Genomic DNA, 12,257 nt, shown 5'->3' on the forward strand with positions numbered 1-12,257 from the left:
TGATATGGTTTGGCCGTGCCCCCACCCAAATCTCATCTTGAATTGTAGTTCCCATAATCACCACGTGTGGTGGGAGGGACCCGGTGGGAGGTAATTGAATCATGGCGGCGGTTTCCCCCATGCTATTCTCATGATTGTGAGTAAGTTCCCACAAGATCTGGTGGTTTTATAAGGGGTTTCCCCCTTTACTCAGCACTCATTCTCTCTCCTGCCACCCACCCTGTGAAGTGGTATCTTCCACCATGATTGCAAGTTTCCTGAGACCTCTCCAGCCATGCTGAATTGTGAGTGGATTAAACCTCTTTCCTTTATAAATTACCCAGTCTCAGGTATGTCTTCATTTTCAGCATGAGAACACAGTAATACATTATGTATGTCACTTAACCAAGAAAAGAGTTTTCTTTATTGTCACAGATGCACATCCTCATAGTGTTCTTTGGAGATACTTCTAATACAAGGCAGTCTCTTGTTTGTTTGGGTTATTCTTTCTTTTTTAGGTTGAAAAAGTGTGTTAAAAACTCCAAAACATATATGTAGATAGCTTGCCCTCAAGGAGGGAAGACATAACCCCCTACTCCTTAAGTGCGGGCTACAGATAGTGACTTTCCAGAAAGGAGAGGAAAAGGAACAACTTTACCATAGAGCAACCTGACAAACACACCACCTCAGGCGGGTGACTATGGTCAACATTGACAGTGACAGCCTCTTATAAAACCACCAGATCTTGTGGGAACTTACTCACAATCATGAGAATAGCATGGGGGAAACCGCCGCCATGATTCAATTACCTCCCACCGGGTCCCTCCCACCACACGTGGTGATTATGGGAACTACAATTCAAGATGAGATTTGGGTGGGGGCACGGCCAAACCATATCATTGCACCCCTGGCCCCTCCCAAATTTCATGTCCTCACATTTCCTCTATGGCCTTCCTCCCAAAATCCATAACCCCAGACTAATCGTGATAAAAACACCAGATAAATTTCAATAACTGGGCCGAGTGTGGTGGCTCACACCTATAATCCCAGCGCTTTGGGAGGCCAAGGCAGGCAGATCACGAGGTCAGGAGATAGAGACCATCCTGGCTAACACAGTGAAACCCTGTCTCTACTAAAAATACAAAAAAATTAGCCGGGTGTGGTGGCAGGAACCTGTAGTCCCAGTTACTCTGGAGGCTGAGGCAGGAGAATAGCGTGAACCTGGGAGGCAGAGTTTGCAGTGAGCAGAGATCACGCCACTGCCCTCCAGCCTGGGCAATAGAGCGAGACTCCATCTCAAAAAAAAAAAAAAAATTCAATAATAGGGCATCCTAAAAACACCTAATTACTCTACTCCTTGAAATTGTCAAGATCATCAAAAACAAGGAAAGCCTGAGAAATTAGGGAGACATGACAATTGGATGTAATATGTTATCCTGGACGGAGTCCTGAAACAAAAAAAAAAACAAAGGTATTAAATGAAAACTAAGAAAATCTGACTAAAGTACAGACTTGAATTAATAATAATGTATCAATATTGGTTCATTAATTGTGACAAATGTACCTACTAATTTAAGACAATAAAAAAGGAAACTGGGTGTGGAGTATATGGGAATCGTATGTACTATCTTAGCGATTTTTCTGTAAATCCAAAACTATTCCAAAACAAAATGTTATTCTTTAGAAGTTTTTTGACATAGAAGTTTATAATATATTGCTAAACGATAAAAAAGGTTAAAAATATTAAATTTTCAATAAAATGTGTATTCAGATCAATACATGACAGATAGATACATACATATCTGGATAAAATATGTATCTAGATACATAAAATATATGCATTCAGGTCAATAGATGATAGATAGACACATACATACCAAAGTATTAACAATGATAAGCTCTAAGTGGAATGGATTTGGGTGTTCGTTATGTTGTTTTGGTTTTGTATTTTTATATTTGAGATCCACTAATCATACAATAGGAAAATAGTGTATAAAACATTCAAACAAAATGATGGAATGTTTTATTGTACTTTGATATTTTTAAGAAAGGATATATATATATATATATATATATTTTTTTTTTTTTTTTTTTTTTTAAGTGGGCTCTGGGAGCAGGGTTAGTCCATTAGGGCCTTCAGTGTCCTGGTGGTGATTTTGTCCTTCTCAGTGATGTGAACAATGACTCCCATGCCTGACACTGCATTCCAGTCCACAGCATTCCGCATGGCTTGGAATATGATTTCAAACAGGTGTTCTGGATCCATGTTGGACTCCCAGAGGGACTCGCACATTTCATACATTTGTTCTGCACAGGTGCCACTGACCATAAAGTCATCAGTTACCATGGGGCAGCCAATGAGGTCTAGAGAGCAAATAAAGGGCTTAAAGGTCTTCAGGTCCAACCCAGCAATGACTGGCTCAGTATAGTAGGGGCCAAACCGTTTCTCAGACAAGAGGCCTTGGCCACCATGCTCATAAGGGTGTAAGATTTGACAGCCGACCTTCCTTCAACTCAGCCGGAACTTGAGGCACTGGACAACTGTCTGGATGTCAGTGACGAGCCGGGTCAGATGGATATAGAGCCAGTCACCCATGGGAAAGATCTTCTGGAAGTCCGTGGTAACCATTTGGGCCTGGATTCCGAAGCGCCTGTCTGCAGCTATAGCCAGGCAACTCTTCTCCTTCATGGCCATGAAGTTTATGGGACATAATAGACATGATTGTGGTATACTAGGAACCGTCCATCACCAGCGCAATTCCGGTAAACTGGATCTAGCCTTTCCTTATTTTGACATTTTTAACGCCAAATTTATTTTTAACCAATTGTGCCTACTTTACGCCTTTAGAAATGTTTTATCAATAGTTTTATTTTGTAGTTCGGGTGCGGTGGCTCACGCCTGTAATCCCAGCACTTTGAGAGGCCGAGGTGGGGGGACGGCTTGAGCCCAGGAATTCAAAACCAGCCTGAGCAACATAGGGAACCCCGCCCCCCACCCGCCGCCGTCTCTACAAAAAAAATACAAAAATTATCCGGGTGGAGTGGCGCCGCCTGTGGTCCCAGCTACTCGGGAGGCTGAGGTGAGAGAATCACTTGAACCCAGAAGGTGGAGGTTGCAGTGAGCTGAGATCGCACCACTGCACTCCAGCCCATGAGACAAAACCAAACCCTGCCTCAAAAAAAAAAAAAAAAAAAAAAAAAAAGATCAGTAGTGAATGTTTCCCAGTTGTCAGTGCTTTTTTTTTTTTTTTTTTTTTTGAGACGGAATCTCACTCTGTCTCCAGGCTGTAGTGCAATGGCGTGATCTCCATTCACTGCAGCCTCCGCCTCCCGGGTTCAAGCAATTCTCCTGCCTCAGCCTCCTGAGTAGCTGGGATTACAGGTGCGCACCACCACACCCAGCTAATTTTTGTTATTTTAGTAGAGACAGGGTTTCACCATGTTGGCCAGGATAGTCTCAGACTCCTGACATCGTGATCCGCCCGCCTTGGCCTCCCGAAGTGCTGGGATTACAGGCGTGAGACCGCGCTTGGCCGTCAGTGCACATTTTTTAAATGCATGCGTGGTAGAAAGGCTACAAGCAGAACACAGAGTGCTAAGTACTTACATTGTTTCCAGCTTTAAGATGTGCAAAATTTCCGAAATTTCTGGTTAAGGTAAGTCAAAAATAAAAATAAGAAGGCGGAGAGTCTGAAAATGGACCAAAACTTGGAGTTTTGTTTGTTTTTCCCAAAAATCTGCCGTTCTGGAGCCGGTTCAAATGGGGTCATATCGCCCCCGTGTGGTAAATCTCTGAACAGCCATGTTCAACAAGGCATCCCCTCTCCCTGAGCTGCCTGGGAGACGGTAAAGCGGGTCTTGAACATCTTCTACTGGTCCAAACCCCTCAGTCTGCACAGGAGGACGATGAAGTCGAGAAGAATTCATTTAGTTTACCCAAGATCAATTAGTGAATTAATGAGTGAGCTAAGACTACTAATAATATATGTCATGTATAGGACTGTTACATAAACCACCACCTGATACAAAGTTTAAATAATCCCACTTTACTGATGAGGAAACTGGGGTGAGAGAAATGGAGTGCCTTGTCCGAGGTCACACAGCCCTACAACAACAGAGCCAGACCCAAACTTAGTCTATCTGCCCCCTAAGCCAGTGAAACTAGACACTATAAACCCAGCCTCCAAACACAATGCCCACCCCTCCTGTCTCTGTAACATGTCTGCCTCTGGATCACAGGGAGAAGATGCCTTGGAGACATCTGCTCTTATTCCATCATGTGGCAGAAGAGGAAACAAAATCAGAGAAGAATATGGTTTATCCACAGTCACGGAGGGTCAGAGCTGAGGCTTGAATCCATGACTCCAGGATGCTGGTCTAACACTGGCTCTAGGGCTGTTCCACCAGCCCATCTACTGCAAGTCTATGTGTGGACGTGTACCTGTGTTGAATGTGTCAAGGGGTGTGTGTGTGTGTGTGTGCGTGTGTGTGCGCAGGACAATCCTACCCACAGAAAGCAGCCAGGAAAGCCCAAAGTAATCACCACCAGTAAAGGTAGCTTTTCCAATCAGCACCTGTTCCATCGCAGAGCCGTGAAGTCAGAGGCAGGGATCAAAGTTTAGGGGAAGGAAGGGGCCATTGGTGATGTAAGGTACCACAGCTGGGCCCCGGAGAGACTGAGGGTGCTTCCATGGGTGCAAGATCCTAGAGACTTACTTCACTGAAGTTGAGAGTGCAAAGCTCAGAGGGTCACACAGGCCACCATGGGACCAGACATTGTACGAATAGGAAGAGTTTAAGCCACAAGCCTGCCTTCCCAAGACAGAAGCCTCTTCCATGCTCCTGCCTCAGCAGCAGAACTCGGTGTCTCTACATGGATCCTGGGGGAGGAACAGGCACATTGAGATAGGGGACAAAGATGGTGCAAGAGGTGGCCCTGGCAGGAGAGTGTCAAGCATGGCCAGAGATAGGGGCAGAATTTCCCTGATGCCCCCATGGCCGGGGCTCCCTAAGTGCCAATGAGCTCAAGCCAGAGCACCTAAGGGCAAGGTGTGAGGCAGCACAGGACAGAGGCCACAGGTCCTGTGAAAATGTATACCCATGCACAAGACAGTCCACTCTCACTCCAAATGGGACGTCCTCCAAATGGAGAAGGAAGGAATGAGGGAAGTCAAGGGAAGGGAAAATGAACTGAAGAATAACGTGAACATAAGAGAAGGGAGACCATGACCACAGAGGTCTACAAAGAAAAACCAAAAAGAAAGGGGATCAGAGGCTGTTGGCCAACCCACAAAGTTAGTAGGTGAAACTGGCCTCAAGCTGTAGTTGAAGACATTGCAATTAGACCCAAGAAATTAGAATTGTGGTGGTCTCTTCCCTAGAGATCATGAACACAGATGAGGGAACAGAGCTGCTAGGAGAGAGGGCCCAAAGGTGGGCAGCAGTGGGTGGTGTATTCCCACATAAGTCTGGGGAAGCCATTTACCCTGAACCCTGCAACTTCTTGACTCGCCTAGGCAAAATTCTGCGGTGGTGCCGTTGTTTATTTGTTTGGTTTTGTTTTTTGTTTTGTTTTGTTTTGTTTTCTTGCAGAGAATGTGTGAGCAAAGATCTTACCTGTGCTAAGAGTTCCTGAGAGAGAGTACTTGAGACAGGGGACAAGCCTCTGTAAACCCCTGAGATCATTTTTACTCTAAAAGTCTAAGCAGTAAATGGTCTACATCCGAATGCAACGTAATGATTAAAAAATACTTTCTCCCCACAGCTGCTGGGTAAGTTTTAATTAATTCCCTGGGGTCAGTCAAGTCTCTCTGTTTCCCTGAGGCCTGCTCCCCAGCTCCACAGCACCCAGTGCCTCTGCCACAGTCATTACCTGCTCCGAATGGGACCATCTCCGTGAAGCACAACTGTAATCACAGCCATAATAATTCCACAATTACTTTTGTCTCTCAACATTTAAAAAAAATAAAGATTTGCAGCCTAGCAATGAATAGAGCACTTGTGCAATTTCATTGCATCATCTCATTTGGTAGTCACATCAACCCCAGAGATAAACCTAGCAGGTATTCATTAAGACTCTGGTTTAGTGATAGGAAATTAAGGAGCCAGGTGACTCCTTAGTCACTGGGCCAAAGTCACTTGGCCAACAAGAGCAGAACTCAGACTTGAAACCTAGAAGCCTAAGCCTCAGCTCCCAGGCCAGGACACTCCCTAATATACCACCCAGTCCTGCCCACCTGAGAGCCCCCTCTCCTACCAGCTCTGTTCCTACGTCTGCTATTTGTTCTCTGAAAGCCCAGCTTTTTCCAACACTAAAAGACTGCAGTGTCCGGCACAGCAACCCAAGAACAGCTGATCTCCTCTAGGAACCCCCTACCTCCTCATACCCTGATTACTCAGCACCCGCCCAGGCTCCTGGAGTGGGAAGTACACCCTATGGGGAGGTCACTGGTTCCTGCCCACAGACCTCACTATGCCTCTGTCATACCACCCACAACTCTTCCCGCCACTCCCATCTCACAGCTAAGGAGAGATTCGCTGCTTATATTTATTTTTTCAGAATCCTGTTGCACAGCATAAATAGCTTACCAAGACATGTAAAACACATGAGATGACAGATATTAAAACTAGGAACAAATAAATAAAAAGAAAAAAAAGACTTTAAAAAGTAAAGATGGAAATAGGGATCTAAAATCGAACCAGGAATGGAACTTAAAAATGTGAAATACAAGACCTGTACCCTTCCTAAGGGTGAGCCACAAGTCTGACTCAAAACTGCTCAGCAGCCAACCCAAAAAGGAAAGTCTGGTCTGTTCTGGAGTTCACAGTGTCCATGAGATAAAACAGACAGATGACACAGGGAAGCACAACTATTCTTGGAACTGAGACCAGACAGAAGTTTCTCCCAAGGACACTCCCAGAGAGATGACGGTGGTTCACAGCCTTACCATTGCCCTGACAGTGAGTTTCCCGGGATGGATTCTAAGAGCCGCCCTCAACACAGGGGAGGCCCTGGCACTGAGGGACCTCTGTGGTTGTGGGAGAGAGAGGATGCACCATGACCCTGCTCTTTCCCGATGAGTTTGATGTAAGGCAGGACTGTTCAACCTTGGTACTAGTGACATTAAGGCCAGATAATTCTTTGTTGTGGGGGCTGTTCTGTGTATTGTAGGATGTTTAGCAGCATTCCTGGTCTCTGCCCACTAGATGCCAGTAGCATCCTTCCCTCCAATTGTGATACCACAATGTCCCCAGACGTGGCCACATGTCCCCTGAGGGACAAAATTGCCCCCAGTTGAGAACCAATGATCCAAGAGTAGAAATCATTGCTATTTTCCTTTTAACATAGAAAGGCAAAGAAGGAACATCTAGTTTTGTTTCTGTTTTGTTACAGGTTTATTGAAGTACAATTTGTATACCATAAAATCCACTCATTTAACATACACAATTTAGTGGGTTTTACTATAGGGTTATAGTAACCTATAGGTTACTATAGGACACAGGATTATGCAACCATCATCACTGATTTTAGAACACTTTATCAATTCAAAAAGTAGCTCTGTACGCCTTAGCAATCACTCCTCATTCTTCCCTCCTCCCAACCCCCAGCAATCACTACCATATGGTCTCTCTATGGATTTGCCTATTCTGGACATTTTATACAAATAGAATCATGCAATGTGTGATCTTTTGTGACTGGCTTTTTCACTCAGCTTGATGTTTTCAAGGTTCATCAACGTAGCATGTATTAATACTTCAATCCATTTATTGACAAATAATATTCCATTGTATGGATATATTATTTCATTTATCCATTCATTGTATATACATTTGTATTGTGTAAACTTTGGGACTATTATGCATATTTCTACTATAAATGCACATGTACAAGTCTTTGTGCAGACACATGTTTTCAGCTTTCTTGCATGTATACCTAGGAACTGAATTGTTGGGTCAGATGGTAACTCTATGTTTAGTACTTTGAGGAACTGCTAAACAGTTTTCCAAAATGGCTGCATCACTTTATATTTTCACCAGCAATGAATGAGGGTTCCAATTTCTCCAGCTCTTCATCAACACTTGTTACTGTCTTTATTTTAGCCATCCTAGTGGGAATGAATTGGTATCTCCTTGTGGTTTTGATTTCCATTTCCCAATGGCTAACGATGCTAAGCATCTTTCATGTCCTTACTGGCCATTTGTATCTCTTCTTCAGAGAGGTGTCCGTTCAAATCCTTTTTTCATTTTTTGATTGGGTTATTCAACTCTTTGTTGTTGAGTTATAAGACTGCTTTTTGTATTCTGGATACAAGGCTCTTACTAGATATAATTTACAAATATTTTTTCCTATTCCATGGATTATCTTTTTACTTTGTTGATGGTAGCCTTAGAAACACAAAAAGGTTTTTTGTGGGTTTTGTTTTTTGGTTTTTTTTGAGACAGAGTCTCATTCTGTCCCCAGGCTGCAGTGCAGTGGCGCAATCTTGGCTCACTCCAACCTCTTGGTGGGGTACAGTGTCTCAAGCCTATAATCCCAGCGCTTTGGGAGGCTGAAGTGGGTGGATCACTTGAGACCAGGAGTTCAAGATCAGTCTGGCCAACATGGCAAAATGCCGTCTCTACTAAAAATACAAAAATTAGCAGGGCATGGTGGTACACACCTGTAGTCCCAGCTACTTGTGGGGCTGAGGTGAGAGGATCGCTTGAATACAGGAGGTGGAGGTTGCAATGAGCCAAGACTGCACCACTGCACTCCAGCCTGGGTGATGGAGTGAGGCTGTCTCAAAAAAAAAAAAAAAAAAAAAAAAGGCAAGAGAGAGAGAGACGAAAGAAAGAAAGAAAGAAAGAAAGAAAGAAAGAAAGAAAGAAAGAAAGAAAGAAAGAAAGAAAGAAAGAAAGAAAGAAAGAGAGAAAGAGAGAAAGAGAGAAAGAGAGAAAGAGAGAGAGAGAGAGAGAGAGAGAGAGAGAGAGAAGAGAGAAAGAGAAAAAGGAAGAAAGGAAGGAAGGAAGGAGAGAGATCGAAAATAGAAAAACAATAGAGAAAAATTCAACAAAATGAAAAGTTCATTCTTTGAAAAGATTAGCAAAGTTGACAAACTCTTAACTAGACTGACTAAGAAAAAAAAAAGAGAAAGAGTCCAATTAAATCAGGAATGAAAGAGGGGACATCATTACTGCTCTTACAGAAATAGAGAGGATTATAAGGAAATATTGTCTTCTAATAAGTCCAACATCTGAGCTTTCTCAGAGTTCTCAGAGAAACAAGCCCATTGATTGCTTTCTTTTTTTTTTTTTTTTTTTTAATTGAGACAGAGTCCTGCTCTGTCACCCAGGCTGGAGTGCAGTGGCATGATCTCGGCTCACTGCAGCCTCTACCTCCCAGGCTCAAGTGATTCTCTTGCCTCAGCCTCCCAAGTAGCTGGGATTACAGGCACATGCCACCATGCTCAGCTGATTTTTTTGTATTTTTAGTAGAGACAGGGTTTTGCCATGTTGGCAGGCTGGTCTCAAACTCCTGACCTCAGGTGATCCGCCCACCTCGGCCTCCCAAAGTGCTGGGATTACAGGTGTGAGCCACCGCTCCTGGCCAACATTTTATTTTCTAATCATACTGTATTATCTTTGACTAAATGCAAAGACCTTTCCAACATGTCACCTAGAGACCATTTTACCCACTGCTCTGTTTGACCATCAATCAGTCTCTTGTCCCTCTCTTTGACAATGGTGAGGTGGATACATTTTCCTTAGGGAAGAGAAATCTATGGTTTGTTGCCTTTGCCAGTAACAAAAATGTTGGACAGCTGGATGGCAAAGCTGTTGCCACTGGCATCTTTCACAGGAACCACAATTTTTTTTTATTATTACTTTATGTTCTAGGGTACATGTGCACAATGTGTAGGTTTGTTACTATGTATACATGTGCCATGTTGGTGTGCTGCACCCATTAACTTATCATTTACATTAGGTATATCTCCTAATGCTATCCCTCCCCCCGCCCCCACCCCACAACCAGCCCCAGTGTGTGATGTTACCCTTCCTGTGTCCAAGTGATCTGATTGTTCAATTCCCACCTGTGAGTGAGAACATGCGGTGTTTGGTTTTCTGTTCTTGTGATAGTTTGCTGAGAATGATGGTTTCCAGCTGCATCCATGTCCCTACAAAGGACATGAACTCATCCTTTTTTATGGCTGCATAGTATTCCATGGTGTATATGTGCCACATTTTCTTAATCCAGTCTATCATTGATGGGGATTTGGGTTGGTTCCAAGTCTTTCCTGTTGTGAATAGTGCCGCAATAAACATACGTGTGCATGTGTCTTTATAGCAGCATGATTTATAATTCTTTGGGTATATACCCAGTAATGGGATGGCTGGGTCAAATGGTATTTCTAGTTCTAGATCCTTGAGGAATCGCCACACTGTCTTCCACAATGGTTGAACTAGTTTACAGTCCCACCAACAGTGTAAAAGTGTTCCTATTTCTCCACATCCTCTCCAGCACCTGTTGTTCCCTGACATTTTAATGATCGCCATTCTAACTGGTGTGAGATGGTATCTCATTGTGGTTTTGATTTGCATTTCTCTGATGTCGAGTGATGATGAGCATTTTTTCATGTGTCTGTTGGCTGCATAAGTGTCTTCTTTTGAGAAGTGTCTGTTCATATCTTTTGCCCACTTTTTGATGGGGTTGTTTGTTTTTTCCTTGTAAATTTGTTTGAGTTCTTTGTAGGGAACCACAGTATTTTAAGTGATACACTGTGGCAACTTCAGAAATCAGATTCCTACTCCCTCAGGACTTTTTGTTGTTGCTGTTTGTTGTGGCTGCTGCTGCTGCTATTGCTGCTCTCGTGTGTGTGTTTGTTTAGTGACTTTCCTGGACTAAGTCTGTAAATTTTGTATTCTTTGTCACGTGTGTCAGCTTGGTTAGCTTAGCAGTCAGCTACTGCTGAAACAGAGATTTCCTTAAATGCCTTTGACCATTAAATCTCCCACCCTTTGTTGAGGGGCATGTGTGTGCGTGTGCGTGTGTGTGTGTGTGCGTGATGCCTTCAATACTCCAGCAGTTCATTAATCTGACCTAGCCTTCACTTGCTGCTTGCACAGGGCTTTAAGGTGAGCCAGAAGTGAGAAGTGCACAACCTTGCGCATGTGTGTTGCCTTCTAGACCCCCAGGAATAAGTGAGAGCTTTGCAAGTTCCCTATGAACATCCCCAGATTTTCTCTGTAAGATTTTGGCCAGCCTGATTTTGCCCCAGTGTGTATCACTATCTCAGGCAACTGCAATTTGTAAATTGCCACTAATTATTTGACCAGTGCCCTGGGGAAAGGGCTTTCCTCAGTGACCAAATAAAGATAAGCCCTATGAATGAGGCTTTCCCAGGGATCTTCTAGACAGGTCGAATAGTGACAATTCTCTGGCAACCGGGTCTTTGGGGATCTTGAAACCCACTCTACCACGTCCAATGGCTGCTAGGCCTCTGGTTTTCAGTGACTATGGTTCCAAGGCTGCTGGTTTCAAGGCCACCATAGAGCTAGGAAGAAGGGGTGGAAATAGGACAAGTTAAAACACCACAAAGCTCACCGTTCTTATGAAAGCCAACGCTTTTCTTGAAAAAACTCTTCAGATTGCTGTAAGCCTTTGGTTAATTTCTAGAGTTCTGAAAAACTTGATATTGACAACTTTTGCCGATGTTCTTGCTGCTGTTACAGAAGAGCAGATTTTCAGAAGTGTTTATTCCACCATTCCAGAAGTGCTTTCTCCTGATATTATGTTTTAACCACACTTCCTTAAGAGTCCCCTAGGGCCTCAGGAGAGAGTGAGTCCTGAAGAAACAACCCAATAATCAAATATAAATTGGTGTAGGCATTATGGAAAACAGTAAGGAGGTTCCTAAAGAATTAAAAACAGAGCTATCTGCAGGGTGCAGTGGCTCATGCCTGTGATCCCAGACTCTTGGGAGGTTAAGGTAGAAGGACTGCTTAAGGTCTGGAGTTCAAGACCAGCCTAGGCAACCCCCTCTCTATTTCTTAATTTAAAAAAAAAAAAAAATACAACTACCATCTCCTCTGGGTCTTTGTAGTCAGGGAAAAAAAATTTTTTTTCAGGATCTTTAACTTTATTACCGGCTACTGAGCTACAGAATAAAACCAACCAAAAACATTAAAGAAAGGCTGCTTGAAACAGGTATGTACAGGTGTACTACACGGACGCGAAAGCTGTAGCATCCAATCCCAAAGCCACCCCTGTGGGGAAGGATGGCCTTAGCTAAGGGCCAAAG

General features: G+C 43.5%; 2 protein-coding genes and 1 pseudogene across 46 annotated transcripts in view; 2 read left to right on the plus strand and 1 right to left on the minus strand.

Moving 5' to 3' along the window:
* BLOC1S1 (biogenesis of lysosomal organelles complex 1 subunit 1) overlaps positions 1–12,257 on the plus strand; it is a 1,086,347-nt gene that overhangs the window by 1,017,660 nt on the left and 56,430 nt on the right. The gene's annotated exons all lie outside the window — the stretch shown is intronic.
* TMT1B (thiol methyltransferase 1B) overlaps positions 1–12,257 on the plus strand; it is a 686,675-nt gene that overhangs the window by 650,925 nt on the left and 23,493 nt on the right. The gene's annotated exons all lie outside the window — the stretch shown is intronic.
* Positions 2,084–2,699, minus strand: LOC126931178 (proteasome subunit beta type-3-like; annotated as a pseudogene).

Source organism: Macaca thibetana, chromosome 11 (genome assembly GCF_024542745.1).
Source record: "Macaca thibetana thibetana isolate TM-01 chromosome 11, ASM2454274v1, whole genome shotgun sequence".
Taxonomy (NCBI): Eukaryota; Metazoa; Chordata; class Mammalia; order Primates; family Cercopithecidae; genus Macaca; species Macaca thibetana.